The sequence below is a fragment of the Equus caballus genome, chromosome 25 (genome assembly GCF_041296265.1).
Source record: "Equus caballus isolate H_3958 breed thoroughbred chromosome 25, TB-T2T, whole genome shotgun sequence".
Lineage (NCBI taxonomy): Eukaryota > Metazoa > Chordata > Mammalia > Perissodactyla > Equidae > Equus > Equus caballus.
This window is the reverse complement of record NC_091708.1, coordinates 36,912,501-36,927,659: the sequence shown is the minus strand read 5'-3', so window position 1 is coordinate 36,927,659 and position 15,159 is coordinate 36,912,501. Positions and strand designations below refer to the sequence as shown.

The 15,159-nt window shown below is 38.2% G+C and overlaps 1 protein-coding gene and 1 long non-coding RNA gene across 5 annotated transcripts in view; one reads left to right on the top strand and one right to left on the bottom strand.

Moving 5' to 3' along the window:
- NR6A1 (nuclear receptor subfamily 6 group A member 1) overlaps positions 1–15,159 on the top strand; it is a 215,035-nt gene that overhangs the window by 46,206 nt on the left and 153,670 nt on the right. The window lies entirely within an intron of this gene.
- Positions 14,310–15,159, bottom strand: part of LOC106782565 (uncharacterized) — a 40,357-nt gene continuing 39,507 nt past the window's right edge. The window contains exon 4 of the long non-coding RNA XR_011432642.1: positions 14,310–15,159. This exon is cut by the window's right edge and continues 808 nt beyond it. This is a non-coding gene — a long non-coding RNA (uncharacterized lncRNA).

The following is a 15,159-nucleotide window of genomic DNA, read 5'->3' as shown; positions in this document are numbered from 1 at the left end:
ATGTTGTACATGTGTCAGAATTTCCTTCCTTTTTAAGGCTGAATAATATTCCATTGTATGTTTATACCACATTTTGTCTGTTCATTTTTCTGTTGATAGGCATTTGGGTTGGTTACACCTTTTGGTTATTGTCAGTAATGCTGCTGTGAATATGGGTATATAGATATCCCTTCAAGTCCTTATTTTCAATTCTTTTGGGTATATATCCAGAACTGGAATTTCTGGATCATATGGTAATTCTATTTTTAATTTTTTGAGGAACCACCCCATATGTTTTTCACAGTGGCTGTACCATTTTACATTCCTACTAACAGTGTACAAGTGTTCTAATTTTTCTGCTTCCTCACCAACACTTATTTTCTGTATTTGATAGTAGCCATCTTAATGGGTGTGAGGTGATACCTCACTGTGGTTTTGATTTGTATTTCCCTAATGATGAATGATGTTGGACATCTTTTCATGTGCTTATTGGCCATTTGTATATCTTTTTTGGAGAAATGCCCATTCAAGTCTCCTGTCCATTATTTAATCAATTTTTTTTGAGTTGTGAGAGTTCTTTATATGTTCTGAAGATTAACCCTTCATCTGCAGATATTCCCTCCTATTCCATGGATTGCCTTTTCACGCTGTTGATTGTGTCCTTTTATACACAGAAGTTTTTAATTTTGATGTAGTACAGTTTATTTTTTTGTTGTTTCTGCCTGTGCCTTGGTGTCATATCCAAGAAATCATTGCCAAATCCAGTGTCATGAAGCTTTCCCCCCTATGTTTTTTTCTAAAAGTTCTACAGTTTTAGCTCTTACATTTAGGTCTTTGATCTATTTTTGGGTAATTTTTGTTTATATGGTATAGTATAAGGTCCACATGCATTCTGTTGCATGTAGATATTCAATTTTGCCATCATTATTTGTTAAAAAGATGGTTCTTAGCCCATTGAATGGTCTTGGCAATTTTGTTGAAAATTGTTGACCATATGTGTGAGGGTTTATTTCAGGGCTCTCTATTCTATTCCATTTGTCTGTATGTTTATCTTTATGCCAGTACCACACTGTTTTGGTTCCAGTAGCTTTTGTAGTAAGTTTTGAAATCAGGAGGCCATATGTTTTTTGTAGATGCCCTTTATCAGCTTGAGGAAGTTCCCTTGTATTCCTAGTTTGCTAAGAGTTTTTATCATGAATGGTATCAATTTTTTTGAATGCTACTTCTGCATCTCTTCAGATATTTAGACTGTTAATATGGTGAATTACACTGATTGATTTTTGTAAATTGAACCAGCCTTGCAATCCTGGGATAAGCCTCATATGGTCATGATGTATTATCACTTTTATATATTGCTGAATTCAACTTGGTAGTATTTTGTTGTGGGTTTTTGTGATTATGTTCTTAAGAATCAAAGCCTATATTCTTAACCTCAGTGCTATACTGCCTCCAAAAGATTTTTATTTAACTCATTATTTTGGACGTATTCCATTTTATTTTATTTTTGTGGATCTGTGTTAGTTTTTTGTGTAGTTATAAAGCAACTAACTGGTTTTCTAGATGGGTTTAGGAGCTCTCCTTCTACTTCATATTTGAAGCCTCCATCTAGTGGTCTCTTCTGGAAGCACGGAGGTGAGAATCTGTGATAATGTGTTGGCGTTTATTCCCATTTAGTCCACTAGGTGGCAACAGCCCCTAATTGAAGAGCCAAGAACGAGGAGTCAAACTGAAAAATAGAAGAAAACAATGCTTGTAAAACTCATAATTAAACAGAGCAGAAAATCAAGATTTTCTGAAAAGTAATACTGCTAGGCCTCAAAATATGAGGGAAGGAATGAGCCTTTAGCTCATTCTCAGAGTATGTTTGAAAACTCACGGTACGGGAATCCATTTTGCTGCCTCCCTTCCCTTGTTTCTCACACTTCAGAATCTTGACTTATTCAGTGGCTAGCCAGACACCTTTCTTTGAATACTGGGTGTGGGGGGGATGGAGCGGTAAGGTGATAGAGCTGACCTTTAATGCAAAGGGATCTGAGTTTGGGGGGGTTGGGAGCAAGAAGGATGTACTCTTATATCCAAGAGCTGAAAATCTACTTTCAGGGAGACTGCAGGAGGAGGCATTAATGGCTCATGCTGTCCCTTGGGTCTGAGACTCTTTGGGCATAAAGAAAGGAGCTTTTATGAATTTTCCTTATAAAAATGGAAATTTTGAGAAAGGGATCTTTCTGGATAAGGAATTAAGATAGCAGCGAAGAACTATGATCAGTTAAGGGGATGTGAGATTCTAAGAAGCCATAGGTAGAATTTATGGGGCTGTGAAAATTAAAAGATAATGGGTGTGGTGAGTTTCTAATGCTCTCTGAAGTAGTTAAGAGAAAAAATTTGGGAGGACTAGGCTGGAAGCAGTGGGACCTGGCAACTTAGAGCAGCTTGCTCAGTTGTGGCAGTGATGCCAACTTTTTTGACCATAGCAGCTTAGGTGAGTCGTGACCTCAGCTGACTTAGGTGGCACCCATTATCTGCTTAACCTGCCTGTTCCTGCTTTCCAGTTGAAAATAATTCATTGGCAATGGACTATTATGTACAAATACATGATGGGGAAGGATGGTAAATGTGCTTTAGCAATTGAAGTATGGTTCATATTTGAAACATGACATACATGTCAAAGTCTAATTATTGGAAATTTAAAAATAAGGATACTGTTGCTGCAATACCTGTCATACACAGCAGGTATCAAACTAATTTGAAAATAATCATGCCGAATGAGGCATAATTGAAGGTTGAAAAGCAAGAATAGCAGCAATGGAAAACTACCACTAATTCCCTCAGCAGTGGTAATGGAGTTCTTCTGAGAACTGCAAGATTTCCGACTGATTTTATGTGTGTATTTGCAGTAGGATCTTTGCAACATTGCCATACCTTTTGTGGCAACTTGTTTCTTAGTAGAATACTCAAGAGCGTCTTGTTAATTTAAGTTTAAAAACACCGAATTATTAACAATCAGTTAACAAGTTACTTACAAGTAGCCTTTATTTATAAGTAGAAATGAGTTGAACGTCAGTCACTCAAAAAATGGATGAATGTTGGATTAATTCACCAGGAGGCTCCTTTAAGTTCATACCTTCAGAAGCATGGGGCTAAAAGATTGGGCAGGAGGAGGAGAAGGTAGACAAATAGCCACAGGCTGGCTAGGAGGCTCAGTGCAATGGGCCTTTGGAGCTAGGTGTGAAACAGAAAAAAGAGGTTTGTTCTGTGACTTAAAGTGAATCACCAGTGTGTATGTGTATCTGTGTGATCACTGTGTATGCACAGATGTTTGTAATAGTAGCTCAAATACTGTTGGTAGAATTACTACTCATTATGTGGTCAGTCCTGTTGACAGCATTATTATTTGTTATGTGAGTCTATCACCAAATGATTCTTCTAGGAATTGTTTTTCCTTATGTTGAATGGAGTAGATATATGTAATTGAGAAGGAAATAAAATCCTTTATGTAATGATTTTTTGCTGAGACTTTTGTTGATTTGTTTGGTATCTAGATTATTTAGCATCTCAGTTGTCCAGGAATCTGTCAGCATAACTAAGATGCAGTAAAAGCCAAGCGCTAAACATAGTTTTCATCTAAATAATCTTAATTGTGAGATTTAGTCTCTGTCTCTCTCTGTGAGAGGCTTTGTTAGACAAAACTTAAAATTAAAAATACCCTAATAACCCTTTCCTAATAGTCATGATAATTTTGACCCTCAACTATCTTTCACCAAAAATGTATTAGATTCTCTTTACTTAAGTTTGGTAAATGTGATTTTTGACAAGTTAGTTTTAATGTCTGACCTTTGTTTGCTCTTTTGAAACAACTGGGTAAAAGTATCAGTAAACAAACGAACCTCATAAGCAACTTTGGTAAATTTGCGGAAATGGTCTTACAAATGCAGATGAAAGATCACAGGGTCATTTTCAAAGCTTCAGAACTGTGGTGGGACTAGAAACAAGTTTGGAAAAGATTGATGTTGATTGGGAGTTGTTATGGCTGCTCACAAGTTAGTAGTACTACCGTGTGAAGAGAAGACTACCCAGCAGGAGTTACTGTTGATTAGTCCTCTTGGTATACTTGGTGCCATTCAAACCTTCAATATTAGTGATGTAATTTTTACCTAAAGTTCAGAATGTACAAGGTTTTTTGTGTGTGTGTGTGAGGAAGATTTGTCCTGGGCTAACATCCATTGCCAATCTTCTTCTTCTTCTTTTTTTTTTTTTTTTGCTTGAGGAGGATTAGCTCTGAGCTAACATTTGTGCCAATCTTCTTCTATTTTTTTGTATGTGGGATGCCTCCACAGCATGACTGATGAGTGGAGTAGGTCCATGCCTGGGATCCAAACCCATGAATCCAGGCCACTGAAGAGTGTGTGGAACCTTGACCCCTTGGCCAGGGGGCTGGCCCCCAGAATGTACTACAAGTTTAATCAAGGTAATATAGAAAAGAGCTACCTTTAGTGGGGCTTGCCGTGTGTCAGATGCTTTGCGAATAAGCACTTTTTTCTCACCTTATATAATCCCCATCACAACCTTATGAAGTAGGTGGTGGTTCCCAGATGAGAAGCTGAGGCTGAAAGGTGAAGACCACCCTGCCTCTCATTGCCCCGTTCATCATAGCCAAAGAAAACTTCAGAGCTTGGAGAATATGATCTAGTCTTAGGGGTTTGTAGAGAAACTCGGCATAGCCAGAGAAGCATGAGTTGAACACAAGGAGCTGTATGGTAGAGAAGTAACTGGTCTAACTAGATTGTGAGTGATGCTGCTGCCTGGAAAGTATAGAGTGGAGCAAGGGAGGAAAATCAAGAGTTGTTGACTGAAGTAGTTCCATTGCAAGAAACAACTCCCCCTCACCCCCACCTTAAGTTAGCTTAAAATGAGGACATTTGTGGAAAGTACAGGGGTTCTCTTGGGGCCTAAGGATGGAGCATTCAATTGGATTTCATGAACAATCAAGACCAGGATTTCTTTCCCATCTCTCTGTGGTCTCATGGAGTCTTATCTCTGCTTCTCTGGTGCCTCTGCTTCTTATTTCTCTTCTCCTTCAGACTGATATTCTTTGCTTCTGTGTCCATGATGGAAAATGATTGCCCCTGCTCTGCCCTGCCTTGTCATGTCTTTCCAGCTCCCATGCTCAACTCAGACTAACAGAAGCATTTGTGATCAAATTTTAAATGCTCAAGAAAGAAGATTAGCTCAACTTGGATCAGGCGTCCATTTGTCCTGTCAGGGACTATGGCCCACTGACTATTTAGTAGAAACTGCAGGTGCATTCTAAGGAGAATATGAATAGATCAGACAAATTGTCTGACACGATAGCTTCAGTGAGGAAGCAGACAGAACGGAGATTGTGGAAACTCATCCTTAAGTCTGCTATGTGAGGGAAAGTGCACAGTTAGGGTGAATATAGGGGCATGCTTGATTAGGAATTATTTGCTAGCCCTGAGTGGAAGAGGATGGGGATCTGGCAAATGAAGTCATTAGGTGGTGCTTGAAGTTTGGCAAGTGGAAGGGATGCTTTCAAACCATCTAGTTATTGGCTCGGAGTGTAAGCACTAAGAATCAAAACTCTTGCATCTTGGGACGGTGTTGACCACGTTTGGCCAAGAGTTAAGCCCGGGCTAGTGAACAAGGGACCCATGATACACAGACACCCAGGCATGCTAATAAGCTTAATTGCAGTGGCCAAGGCCAGCTGTGTGGCATTCAGTGTACTTCTTTGCATAGGACCTATTTGAGTACCTACCTGATGACAAGATCTGAGGCTGTCCATGTACCCTTGCCCTAGCTATGATTGACTCTGGGGCTGGTTCAGATTATATATACACATGGATGGTACTAGTGATTCTGATAGTTAGGGCTTTGGGGAAGTGGGAACTGAAAGTAACTGTGATATTCAAATTTGTGTATTGTTGCCTTCTGGAATTGAAAATAATTCCAAGACTCCAGAATGACTTTATTCCTCTGCCTTCTCCAGGGAAGTTTTTCCTCCTAAGTGTATTTTGGGATTGAGTTGTGTTTGACCACTTTAGGTGTTATGGCACTTGGGTCTAATTCCAGGAAAATAGATTTGATTTCAGACTATTTAGCTTCACTAAGGTTAGGATATTATAACTTAGGAGATTTGTCACCTGAGGAGGAGATTCATTTCTGTCATGAGTGACCAAGATCAACAATCCTATCCCCAAAAAGCAACTGTAAAGCCAGACAAAACTGTCAAAAACAACCATAGGCTTGTAACAAATTGAGAAACATTGTTCATTAAAACCACTGAATTTTGGATAAGAACATCACAAGTCTGTGGCCTTACCCAGGATTTCTCCCAGTTTTTTCAGCTCTGATGGTGTAGTAGTTCAGGGTGGTGTAAGCCATGAAAACCAGCAGCTTTACTACTTCTGTGGGAGAGGGCTCATTTGATTTGGAGTGTTGTCAGTTAAAAGTGATGATCTTGGTGGCAAGTGAAACAGGAAAAGCCAGCAACTCTGAAGGTTACAGTCCTGTTCGGGACAAATAGTGGAGCAGCAGACTAGATAGGGCTTTAATAGAAAGATCTGGGAGATGAGACAACTACAGGGAGCTTGATAAGCTCTCCAGATGTCCTGGGTTGACTGGTGGCGACTTTATGCACACCAGAAACCAGTGCAAACCCAAGCCATCTACACATCTCTGGCAAATGAAAAGGATGTGTGACAGAAACCAGTGCAAACCCAAGCCATCTACACATCTCTGGCAAATGAAAAGGATGTGTGAGAAAGCCCAGGAGAAAGTAAAAAGTATAGCAGACTTGAAAGTCTGAAGTATGAGTGTGCTCCCTATCCCAACCACAGATCCATTAGCAGATAGTAAAAGGGCTCAGGATAACTAGTTGAACACCACCTCTGACGAGTCAGTAAGCTATGCAGACAGAAGGGTGACCCCTAGAAGCCAGGCTTCAAAGTAAAAACGAGGGGGAAAATAACCCTTGAGCCATCATGAACCACACATTTCAGGAGAGGCAGATTTTACAGATTTAGTCTAGAAAAGTTAGTAACAGAGAAAAAATAAAAACACCACCACCACCGAGCCAGCTCCGATAGCCTAATGGATAAAGTTCAGTGTTCTCACTGCTTCAGCAGCCCAGGTTCAGTTCTTGGTCGCAAAAGCACGCCATTCGTCTTGTCAGTAGCCATGCTGTGGTGGCAGCTCACAGAAGAGCTAGAAGGAGTTACAACTAGAATATACAGCTATGCACTGGGGCTTTGGGGAGGAAAAACCCCACAAACCTTAGTAGGGAAAAGTCAGAATCCATAGTTGCCAACAGTACTTTTTTTTTTTAATGGAAGTATAGTTGACATACATATTAGTTTCAGGTGTACAACACAGTGATTTGACATCTATATACATTACAAAATGATCACCATGACAAGTCTAGTAACCATCTGTCACCATACAAAGTTATTATAATATTATTGACTGTTTTCTCTAAGTTGTGCATTTACATCTCCATGACTTATTTATCTTATAACTGGAAGTTAATACCTCTTAATCTCTCTCACCTGTTTCACCCATTCCCTGCCCCCCAACCCGAACAACCACCATTTTGTTCTTTGAATCTCAGTTTGTTTCCGTTTTCAACAGTACATTATTTTAAATGTTCAGTATTCAACAAAAAAGTTAGAAGACATGAAGAGAAACAAAGTGTGACCTGTACTCGGAAAAAAAATCAATCAGTGGAAACTGTCTCTGAGTGATCCCAAGTGTTGGATCTGGCATACAGAGACTTCAAAGTAGCTCTTACAGATATTGCAAAGAAATAAACCATGGAGGGACTCAACAACATGTTTAAGATGGCAGAAGAAAGAATTGATGAACTTGTAGATCAATAAAAATTATTTAATATGAAGAACAGAGAAAAAAGATTGAAGAACAGTGAATAAGGCTCTGAGATCTGTGGGACAATGTAAGTGTATATGTAAGGAAATACATATATAGAAGGAGAGGAGTGAGATAGGAGCCGAGGACATTAGAAGAAATAATAGTGAAAAAATTCCTGAATCATTGATGAACATTAATCTCCAGATACAAGAAGCTCGAGGAACCCCAACTGTGATAAAACACATCAAAGACAAATTATTGGCAGACAAAGAAAAATCTTGAAAGCAGCAAGAAAAAAATGATTCATTACAAAGAAGTAAACAGCAATAGGGGCTGGCCTGGTGGCGCAGCGGTTAAGTTCGCACGTTCTGCTTCTTGGCAGCCCAGGTTCACCAGTTCGGATCCCGGGTGCGGACATGGCACCATTTGGCACGCCGTGCTGTGGTAGGCGTCCCACATATAAAAAAGTGGAGGAAGATGGGCACGGATGTTGGCTCAGGGCCAGGCTTCCTCAGCAGGAAGAGGAGGCCTGGCAGTAGTTAGCTCAGGGCTAATCTTCCTCAAAAAAAAAAAGAGAAACAGCAGTAGGATTTCTGGTTGACTTTTCATCAGAAGCAGTAGAGGCCTGAAAGCAGTGGGATGACATTCAAGGTGTGGAAAGAAAAAAATTGTTGCCAATTATATCTAGAAAACTATTCTTCAAAAATGAAGGCAAAATGAAGACACTTTCACTTAAGAAGAGACCTGCCTTAAAATACTAAAGGTAACCCTTAAGGCTGAAGGGAAGTGACATCAGATGGTCACTCACATCCATAAGAAGAAATGAAGAACACTGGAAATGGTAAATATATAGGTAAATACAACTCTATTTTTTCTTATTCTCTTAATGTTTAAAATAGACATAACACTGTATAAAACAATAATTATAACACTGTATTGAGTTTATAACACATAGGGTAATAAAAATGGGAATATGAGATATACTGGAACGAGTTTCTATATTTCTTGGAATTCAATTAGAAATAGATTGTGATAAGAGAAGACACATATTTGATGCCTAGAGCAACCACAAAGAACATAACAAAAAATACGTAGTAAAGAAATCAACAGACGGGTTAAAATGGTACACTAAAAAATATTTCACAAAAAAGATGATATTAAAGAAGGAAGAGAGTTTAAGAAAAAAAGACATGAAACAAATAAAAACAAACATAGCATATGTAAATCCAACCACATCAATAATTTTATTAAATGTGAATGGACTACCTGCCTATTCAAAAGGTAGAGATTGTCAGCCTGGATAAAAAGGTAAGACCCAACTCTACATTGTCATAAGAGACATAACTTGTATTCGAAGACACAAATAGGTTGAAAGTAAAAAAAATAGATCATGCAAACAGTAGCCATAGAGAGCTAGAATGACTATATTAATATCAGATAAAATATACTTTAAGACAAGAAATAGTACTAGAGACAGACATTTCATAAGGACAGAGGGTCAATACATGAGGAAAATATAACGATTATAAAAATATACCTAACAGAGCACCAAAATACATGAAGCAAAAACTGACAGAAATTAAAAGAGAAATAGACAATTCAACAATAATAGTTATAGATTTCAATACCCTACCTCTTGATGGAAGAACTAGACAGAAAATTAGCAAGGATATAGAAGACTTAATCAACATTATCAATTAACATAGCTCATATTTATTGACTACTCCATGCAGAATATGCATTCTTTTCAACTGTACATGGAACAGTCTCTAAGAATATTCTGAGCTATAAAATAAGTCTCAATTATTTTTAAAGATTGAAATCATACAAGGTATGTTCTGTGACCACAACAGAATTAGAGATCCATAACAGAAAGAAATCTAGAATATCTCAAAATATTTGAAATTAAACAGCATACTTATAAATAACCCATAGGTCAAACAAGAAATCCCAAGGCAAATTTAAAAATATTTTTGACTAAATGAAAATGAAAACACAACATATCAATTTATGGACCTGCAGCTAAAGCAGTGCTTAGAGGAAAATTTATAGCTTTTAAATTTATAAGTGTATATTAGAAAAGAAGAAAGGTCTCAAGCATTTACCTAGGCTTCCACCTTAAGAAACCAGATAAAGAGCAAACTAAAACCAAAGCAAGCATAAGGAAAGAAATAATGAAGATTATAATGGAAAACAATGAAACAGAAAACAGAGAAACAATAGAGAAAAATCAGTGAAACCAAAAATTAGTTCTCTGAAGAGATAAACAAAATTGATAAATTCTTACCTACACTGACCAAGAGAATAAAGAGGACACAAATTACCAAAATAAAGAATGAAAGAGAGGGAGCTGGCCCTGTGACCAAGTGGTTACATTCACATGCTCCACTTCAGCAGCCCAGGGTTTTGCCGGTTCAGATCCTGGGTGCAGACATGGCACCGCTCATCAGGCCATGCTGAGGTGGTGTCCTCCATGCCACAACTAGAAGGACCCACAACTACAATATACAAGTATGTACTGGGGGGATTTGGGGGGTAAAAGCAAAAAAAAAAAAAAAAAAAAAGGAAGATTGGCAACAGATGTTAGCTCAAGTGCCCATCTTTAAAAACAAAAAGAATGAAAGAGAGGGCATAATAACTCCACAGAAATTAAAAAGATTACAACGGAATGTCATGAACAACTTTATCCTAACAAATTAGGCAACTTAGATGAAGTGGACAGATTCCTAGACACAAATTCCTAAGACAGATTATTAAAACTTGACTCAGAGGCCAGCCCAGTGGCGTAATGGTTAAGTTTGTATGCTCTGCTTCGGTGGCCTGGGGTTCACAGGTTCGGATCCTGGGTGTGGACCTAGCATGGCTCATAAAGCTGCACTGTGGTGGTATCCCACATAAAAAAGAGGAAGATTGATATAGATGTTAGTTCAGTGACCATCTTTCTCAAGCAAAAAGAGGAAGATTGGCAACAGGTGTTAGCTCAGGGCCAGTCTTCCTCACACACACACACAAACACTTAGGAGGAAATAGAATATATGAATAGACCTGTAACAGTTAAAGAAAAAGAGCTAGTAATTAAAAATCTTCCTACAAAGGGAAGCCCAGGCCCAGTGGCTTCATTGGTGAATTCTATCAAACATTTAAAGAAGCAATAACACTAATCCTTCATGAACTCTGTCAGAAAGTAGAGGAGGAGAGAACACTTGCCAGCTCATTCTATGAGGACAGTGTTATCCTGATAACAGCCAGACAAAGATACCATAAGAAAACTGCAGACCAATATCCCTTATGAACACAGACACAAAAATCTTTAATAAAATATTAGCAAATCAGATTCAGCAACATAAAAATGGATTGTATACCATGACCAATTTGGATTTATCCTAGATGTACAAGTTTGGATTAATGTGTAAAAATTAATGTAACATACCAAGGGTTGGCAGACGTTCTCTTAAGAGTCTAAGTTGTAAATGTTTTAGGCTTTTGGACCATACAGTTTCTGTTGGAACTGCTTAGCTCTGCTGTTGTACAGCAGAGACAGTCATGGACGATAGGTGAATAAATGGGCGTGACTATGCTTCAGTAAAGCTTTATCTGCAAAAAGAGCTTGCCCACAGATCAGAGTTTCTAACCTCTGTAATGTTAAAAAAACCCCATATGATCATTTTAGTAGACACAGAAAATGTGTTTGACAAAATTGAACACCCATTCATAATAAAATCTCTCAACAAACTAGGAATAGAAGCAGCTTCCACAACTTAATCTGTGAAAAGCCTAAAGCTAACATGATACTTAGCAGTGAAATATGCTTTTACCCTAAGATTGGGAACAAGGTAGGTAAAATGTCTGCTTTTACTACTACTTTCCAACGTTCCCCGTAGGTTCTAACTGGTGCAGTAAGTCGGGGGGGAAGATATCTAGATTGGAATGGATTAAAATTGTCTTTATTCATAGATGACAGAATCCTAAGTAATTCACAAAAAAGCAAAAATAGAACTAACTGAGTTTAGCAAGGTCACAGGATACCGGATGAATATGCGAAAATCAATTGTATTTTGATATATTAGCAACAATACAAAAAGTGCCAGTTAGAAAACAGTTCCATTCATGATTGCATCAGAAGAACAAAATACTTATGAATAAATTTAACAAGAAGTACAAGATTTGTGCACCCACAACTATAAAATGTTGCTGAGAGAAATTTAAGAAGACCTAAATAAATGGAGAAACGGTGTATGTTCATGGATTAAAAATCTAAATACTGTTAAGATGACATTCTCCTGAACTTGATGTGTTGATCTAATGCAATCCCTAAAATAACCTCTCAGACTTTTTTGGAGAAATTTAATGCTATAATTTGTGTGGAAATGCAGTGGGCCAATATGATTTTGAAAAAGAACAAAGTTGGAGGATTTAAATTACAGTTTCAGAAATTACTGAGAAGTCACAACAATCAAGTCACTGTGATACTGGTATAAGGATAGGTACTAGAACTGGTTTGAGAGTTCAGAAATGGGTCCATATATATGTGGTCAATTGATTTTTGATAAAGTTGCCAAGACAATTCAGTGGGGGGAAAGATAGTTTTTTTCAACAAACGATGCTGGGAAAATTGGATATCTGTGTGCAAAAAAAATGAACTCAGACCTGTAATTTACACTAGACACAAAAATTAACTCAAAAGTGGATTGTACACCTGAATCTAAAACTACAAAATGTCTCGAAGAGTATCTTTCTGACCTTGGGTTAGGCAACAACTTCCTAGACATGATACCAGTAAACAAGCCATAAAAGAAAAATTTGATAAATCAACCTCATTAAAATGTAGAACTTTTGCACTTTACAAGACATAACTAAGAAAATGAAAAGATGAACTGTAGATTGAGAGAAAATATTTGCATATCTGATAAAGGAGTATCCAAAATATATAAAGAACTCTTACAACACAGTAAGAAGACAAACAACCCAATTTTTAAAAATGGACAAAAAATATTATATGGTTCCATTTATATGAAATACCTAGAATAGGCAAATTCATGGAGTCAAAGTATAATAGAGGTTGCTAGGGGAAGTGGGGAATGGATAGTTATTATTTAATAGGTACAGAGTTTTTGTTTAGAATGATAGTTCTAGAAACATAGTGGTCATGGTTGCACAACGTTATGAATTTAATGCCACTGAATGTACACTTAAAAATGGTGAAAATGGAGGGGCTGGCCAGGTGGCATAGTGGTTAAGTTTGTACACATTGGTTCGGCAACCCAGGGTTCGCTGGTTCAGACCCTAGGTGCGGACCTATGCACTGCTTATCAAGCCATGCTGTGGCAGGCATTCCACATATAAAGTAGAGGAAGATGGGCACAGATGTTAGCTCAGGGCCAATCTTCCTCAGGAAAAAAAGGAGGATTGGCAGCAGCTGTTAGCTCAGAGCTAATCTTCCTCAAAAAAAAAAAAAGGTTAAAATGGTAAATATTGTATGTATGTTTTACCACAATAAAAGAAAATTTAAAACCGACAAAAGACTTGAATAGACATTTCATCACATGAAAAGGTACTCAAATAATTAGTTATTAGGGGAATGCAAATTAAAATCACAATGAATTCCCACTGCACACCCTCTGGAATGGCTAGAGTCAAAAAGACTGTAAAAATGTTCTAGAAAGTGTTGGTAGGATGTAGAGAGATTGGACACCTTGTGCACTGCTTTGAGAATGTAAAATGGTACAGTCACTTTGGATATAAGTTTGGCAGTTTAATAAAAAGTTAAATGTAAACATACCATATAATGCAGCAATTCCACTCCTGGGTATCTAGCCAAGAGAAATAAAAACATATGTCCACGCAAAGATTTGTTTGTGAATGCAGCATTATTTATAATAGCTAAATGTTCGTCAGCTAGGGAATGAATAAACAAAATGTGGAATATCCGTATAATGGAATGCTATTCAACAATAAAAAAGAATGAACTACTGGGGCTAGCCTGTTGGTGCAGCAGTTAAGTGCGCATGTTCCGCTTCGGTGGCCTGGGGTTTGCCAATTTGGATCCTGGGTGCAGACCTACGCACTGCTTGTCAAGCCATGCTGTGGCAGGCTTCCCATATACAAAGTAGAAGAAGATGGGCACGAATGTTAGCTCAGGGCCAGTCTTCCTCAGCAAAAAGACAAGGATTGGCAGCAGATGTTAGCTCAGGGCTAATCTTCCTCAAAAAATAAAAGGAAAAAGAAAAGGAAAAAAAGAATGAACTACTGATACATGCTACTTACAACATGGATAAACTTCAAAAACATTATGCTGAGTGAGAAGCCAATCTCAAAAGACTACATATTGTTTTATTCCATTTATATAAAAAAATCCATAAAAGGTGAATTTATAGAGACAGCAGATCAGTGGTTGTTGGGGGCTAAGGAGAGGAGTGGAGATTGATTGGAAACAGTCTCAAGGGAAGTTTTTGGGGCGGTAAAGTCTTTTAAAATTCAATTGCAGTGATATTTACACAACTCTGTAAATGAGTGAATAAAAGTCATTGCATCGTATGCTTACAATGAAGTAATTTTTTTTTTTTAAGATTTTGTTTTTCCTTTGTCTCCCAAAGCACCCCCCCCCCCAGTACATAATTGTATATTTTTTAGTTGTGGGTCCTTTTAGTTGTGGCATGTGGGATGCTGCCTCAGCATGGCTTGATGAGCAGTGCCGTGTCTGCGCCGAGGATTCGAACCAACGAAACCCTGGGCCACCGAAGCAGAGCGTGCGAACTTAACCACTTGGCCACAGAAGTGGCCCTGTCAGTGAATTAATTTTACGGTATATAAATTATACCTAAATAAAGCTGTAAAGAGAAAAGTACCTAAGGTTGGTTGGAAGGAAGAGATTTTTGGGTAAAATGGTTTAAGTTCATCAGTCAGGTGATGCCCTGTTGATTTGTGATGTCTCTCAATTAGTCCTTGCCTTGGAAACATATATCCTCCCTGCTCCCTGAGCCTTACCCTGTGCCCTGCCCCACTAAAAAGTCCATTGGAAAGAACTTTCTCCTTGTTTGGGAGGACTGACTCAACTGTTTGGAGTGTGGCTGTGATGGACTGTCTAGGCTGATGACACGGATATACAGAAAAATGCCACCTTTCAGCCCCAGGTTATAGATTAACCCCAGCTAGAAGAAGTCTTGCAAACGTGTGTTGCTGGTTGACAAGTAGATGAGGGTTTAGGCAGAGAGAGAATCTTGTCTCGTGAAGGTGGAGAACCCATGGAGTGGTACATCAAAGACCAGGATGCTTTGGGCTGTGCTGCTGTGTGCTGTT